General features: G+C 38.6%; 1 pseudogene; it reads left to right on the top strand.

Annotated features, from left to right (window-relative positions):
* The first annotated feature begins 1,170 nt into the window (after positions 1-1,170).
* Positions 1,171-4,297, top strand: LOC118369129 (glycoprotein endo-alpha-1,2-mannosidase-like; annotated as a pseudogene).
* Positions 4,298-5,637: the final 1,340 nt, after the last annotated feature.

Below are 5,637 nucleotides of genomic sequence, written 5' to 3'. Positions count from 1 at the left end.
TATTGTATGTGAGTATAACAGAACTGATATTGCAGGTGAAAACCTGAGGAAAATCCAACAAGGAAGTGCTGTTTTTCCTGAAAGCTCTCTGTTCCATTGGATGCCTTGCCTCCATTTAAAAGGGACATCAACAAGATTCCTTTTCCTATGGCTTCCTAGAGGTGTCAATAGTCTTTAGACATAGTTTCAGGCTTTTATTTTGAAAAATGAGCGAGAAAGATCACATCGCGTCAGTGGATGGCTGGGTGCCAGCAGCGTTTTGCATGCGCAACAGAGTGGGGCAGCCATTGTCTCTCCCGCACCTATTGAAAAAGCTACAGTCCCGGTTGACATATTATCGATTATATATTTTAAAAATAACCCGAGGATTGATTATAAAAAACTTTGACATGTTTCTGTGGATATTACGGATACAATTTGGAATTTTCATTTGCGATGTCGTAACCACTTGAGCCTGTGGATTTCTGAACATAATGCCCCAAACACATGGGTCATTTTGGATATAAAAAGAATAATCTTTATGGAACAAAAGGAACATTTATTGTGTAACTGGGAGTCTCATGAGTGAAAATATCTGAAGATCATCAAAGGTTTAATTTAATTTAATTTATTCACTTTCGTGACCAATCTACTTGGCTGCTAGCTGTTTGTAATATTTTGTCGACTGAGAGAGATGTTCTTACATAAACGCTTGTTATGCTTTCGCCGAAAAGCTGTATTGAAATCTGACACGCCAGGTGGATTAACAACAAGCTAAGCTGTGCTTTGCAATTCTGTCACTTGCATTTCAGTTGTCGGTAGGCTACTTCTGACCGATCGTAAATGGATAAGTAGCCAACATTTTTTATTTTTATATTTCAATCTGTAGGATGAACCAGCATTCAGCAGCCAAATTTCAAAGACAACAATAAGCCCAAAAACATAAGAATGGACAGTGGATCACAACAAGCATTAACATAAGAATGGCAAAGTTTAGACATTTATTGATTTGGTGTTGCTCATATTCATCTTAACAGTTGTTTTAAAGCCCTTTACACCACAAGATTCTCCATTTTGGAAGTCCATGTGGTCTCAAATTGTTCCTTAATATCAAGGGACCTGGAACAAATGACATTCAAATCCATAGTAACATTGACATTGTCATCACTGAAGCAGCACTAATCGAAACGAATGACACAGACCCCCGAGAGGGTCAAGAACATGGAGGCTGCCCTCGGGCAATTCCCTGCTTTAAACTGCAATTACTTAAAAATCACACTGTTGGTTAGGGCCTGTAAGTAAGCATTTCACTGTAACACGTGCCGAATAAACTTTGATTTGATTTGCATGCCTTTTACTACACATGGTATGGCAACACACATTTTGATGGAAAGTACATTCACTGGCACCACCCTATTCTGCCACACTGGGACTAAAAAGGTGGCTGCAAGATAGCCAAGAGTGGGAAACAGCCCACCAGATGACATTGGAGCCTTCTTCTATCCAGCTTTGGGAGCTTATAGTTCCTGGGACCCCTTTGTTATTGAAGCTCACATTAAGCAACTGTGAATGGCAGCTATTGGTAATTCTCTGATGTTGGTAATGGAACCTCTTTTTTTGAATTACGTTACATTTGAGTAAAATCACCCCTTAACAATTCACCCCTCTATGGACAAGACCCAAGTTTGTAATCTCATTCATCAGTTGGATTTCTTAGTCTGTACATTTATGTGTTCTTGCTGTTTCCTGGTACCCACCTGGCATTTAGGATGAAAACAGGTGCGTATGATAATGCAGAAAAAGCAAGCATGGCTCATTCATATTTATTCTTTGACAAATATCATAAAACAAAGCTAAGAAAAATGTGTCCTAAGTCATTTTTTTTGTTTACTCAAATGTAATGCCTATTTTGTCCCGATTGCCATTGATTTGTGTCTATTACACAGGTTGCTTTTCACATTGAACCATACAAAGGAAGAGATTAAACAAGTAAGTCGTTTCCAACGTCAAATACAGTTGAAGTCGGAAGATTACATACACTTAGGTTGGAGTCATTAAAACTCATTTTTACACCACTCCACACACTTCTTATTTAACAAACTATAGTTTTGGCAAGTCGGTTAGAACATACAACAATTGTTTACAGACAGATTATTTCACTATCGCAATTCCAGTGGGTCAGAAGATTACATACACTAAGTTGACTGTGCCGTTAAACAACTTGGAAAATTCCAGACAATTATGTCATGGCTTTAGATGCTTCTGATAGGCTAATTGACATCATGTGAGTCAATCGGAGGTGTACCTGTGGATGTATTTCAAGGCCTACCTTCAAACTCAGTGCCTCTTTGCTTAACATCATAGGAAAATCTTAAGAAAAAGACCTCAAAAAAAAAGTTTAGACCTCCACAAGTTTCCGTCATACCATTCAGGAAGGAGACGCGTTCTGTCTCCTAGAGATGAACGTAGTTTGGTGTGAAAAGTGAAAATGAATCCCAGAACAACAGCAAAGGACTTAGTGAAGAGGCTGGAGGAAATAGGTACAAAAGTATCTATATCCACAGTAAAACGAGTCCTATATCGACATAACCTGGAAGGCCGCTCAGCAAAGAAGAAGCCACTGCTCCAAAACCGCCATAAAAAAGCCAGACTACGGTTTGCAACTGCACATGGGGACAAAGATCATACTTTTTTGGAGAAATGTCCTCTGGTCTGATGAAACAAAAATAGATGGCAACATGAGGCAGGAAAATTACGTGGATATATTGAAGCAACATCTCAAGACATCAGTCAGGAAGTTAAAGCTTGGTCGCAAACGGGTCTTCTAAATGAACAATGACCCTAAGCATACTTCCAAGGTTGTGGCAAACTGGCTTAAGGACAACAAAGTCAAGGTATTGGAGTGGCCATCACAAAGTCCTGACTTCAATCCTATAGTCAATTTGTAGGCAAAACTGAAAAGGCGTGTTCGACCAAGGAGACCTACAAACCTGACTCAGTTACACCAGCACTGTCAGGAGGAATGGGCCAAAAATCACACAACTTATTATGGGAAGCTTGTGGAAGGCTACCCGAAACATTTGACCCGAGTTAAACAATTTAAAGGCAATGCTACCAAATACTGAGTGTATGTAAACTTCTGACCCACTAGGAATGTGATGAAAAAAAAATAAAAGCTGAAATAATTCTCTCTATTATTCTGACATTTCACATTCTTAAATTATTGTGGTGATCTTAACTGACCTAAGACAGGGAATTTCTACTAGGATTAAATGTCAGGAATTGTGAAAAACTGAGTTGAAATGTATTTGGCTAAGGTGTATGTAAACTTCCGACTACAACTGTACATCATAGTAAATAGTACAACATTCCTTATTATTAATGTTTAATTTGGCCTTCAGCCTCATCAGTATCAATGGAGTTCGACTTATTACTATTCAACATAGGTTTTACCCCAGCTTAATTCATGTATTTGTTCAGTAATACCTTATATTGGTGATGTATGAAATACTACCTCAGCTTCATGGATTTGTCTATGATTGAAGTCCAATGTCTAACTCAAGCAGATTATGTCTATTTCTTCACCTTTATAAGTAGACCCCCTTTGTAAAATTGTACTTAATTTGTATCATTCTATCTTAAGAGATGGTGAGCACTCTGCATTCTACAGGCATAGAACAAACACTGGAAAGTTTCTTCCACTATTCTACATGTACGATTCATATCTACTCAACTCAGAAGAGTGGGGAAACCATCTGAAACACCTGAAAGCAATAGCATTAGAGATACACCCTAGGAGGGCATCTTCATAGGACTCCTCGTTGAAGAGAAACAAGAGGGATATAGACACCTCAGGTTTTGACGGAGTTTACACTTTGCCACTAATAGGTTTTCCTATGGCTCCACTTACCGCAGTTGGGAATCCATTCTGTAAAAACAACAACCTGTTGTTCATTCCAAGTGTGGGGCCAGGTTATATTGACACCAGTATTAGGCCTTGGAATTTCCAGAATACATGCAACCGCATTAACGTGAAGTACTATGAAAAGGCATTGCGTGCAGTCCTAGATGCAGGTGCTGATATCTCTATAACAGCATTTAATGAATGGCATGAGGGAACCCAGATTGAGATGGCAATTACAAAAACAAGCCAGACTGTGACCTAGTGTAACGGCTGTTGGTGGAAGAAGGTGAGGACCAAGGTGTAGCGTGGTACGTGTTCATAATTAATTTATTAGCAACTGAACACCAAATACGAATATGACAAAAAGACTACCCGAAACAGTTCTGTCTGATACAGATACGAAACAGAAAACAACTACCCACAAAACCCATGTGGGCAAGAGCTACCTAAGTATGGTTCTCAATCAGAGACAACGATAGACAGCTGTTCCTGATTGAGAACCATACCCAGCCAAAACAAAGAAATACAAAACATAGAAAAAAGAACATAGAATGCCCACCCTAGTCAAACCAAAATAGAGAATAAATAGCCTCTCTATGGCCAGGTCGTGACACCTAGATTGCTTACTCAACAAGCATGTTGTCTATTTTGAGAACTCGCAAATAAGCAGCAATATTTAGCAGTGAGAGGAAGAGATGGCCAGAATGAGTTTGTAACATTGTTTAATCTGACCAGAAATTTACTTCACACATATTGCATTAATCAGCCAGGTATACACCGTATAGATTGTAGAATTTGACAACAATAGTGTGACAGAAAACCTATATTCACTTTTTATCATGTGTGGTTACATTAACATGATAACAAATAAAAAGTCAGCCTTATGTGCAGAAGTATAGAATTATGTGATATTTCTCCTGCTTCATATGATTATGATGATTTGCACAGTAACTGTTTACTTAAATTATATTTGGGCAGTTGCCTACCTAGGGCCTACCCCATATAAACCCCTTCCTGACTAAAAAGTACTTTTAATGGAGGGTCTGAATTGAATATGCTTCTTAGTCCAGGGAATGCTTAACCTGGTTCTGTGCAACCCACCACGATGTGACAGTTCTTACGTCAGAGCATTATATACTTACTTTTCGATCACATCACTATTTAACAGGACACCGAGAATGTTTAATAATGTGAATGTACCCCATAAATCAAATTGTCATATACATACAGTGCCTTGTGAAAGTATTCGGCCCCCTTGAACTTTGCGACCTTTTGCCACATTTCAGGCTTCAAACATAAAGATATAAAACTGTATTCTTTTGTGAAGAATCAACAACAAGTGGGACACAATCATGAAGTGGAACGACATTTATTGGATATTTCAAACTTTTTTAACAAATCAAAAACTGAAAAATTGGGCGTGCAAAATTATTCAGTCCCTTTACTTTCAGTGCAGCAAACTCTCTCCATAAGTTCAGTGAGGATCTCTGAATGATCCAATGTTGACCTAAATGACTAATGATGATAAATACAATCCACCTGTGTGTAATCAATTCTCCGTATAAATGCACCTGCACTGTGATAGTCTCAGTGGTCCGTTAAAAGCGCAGAGAGCATCATGAAGAACAAGGAACACACCAGGCAGGTCCGAGATATTGTTGTGAAGAAGTTTAAAGCCGGATTTGGATACAAAAAGATTTCCCAAGCTTTAAACATCCCAAGGAGCACTGTGCAAGCGATAATATTGAAATGGA

This window comes from Oncorhynchus keta, chromosome 35 (genome assembly GCF_023373465.1).
Source record: "Oncorhynchus keta strain PuntledgeMale-10-30-2019 chromosome 35, Oket_V2, whole genome shotgun sequence".
NCBI lineage: Eukaryota > Metazoa > Chordata > Actinopteri > Salmoniformes > Salmonidae > Oncorhynchus > Oncorhynchus keta.
This window is presented reverse-complemented; position numbering and strand designations above follow the sequence as displayed.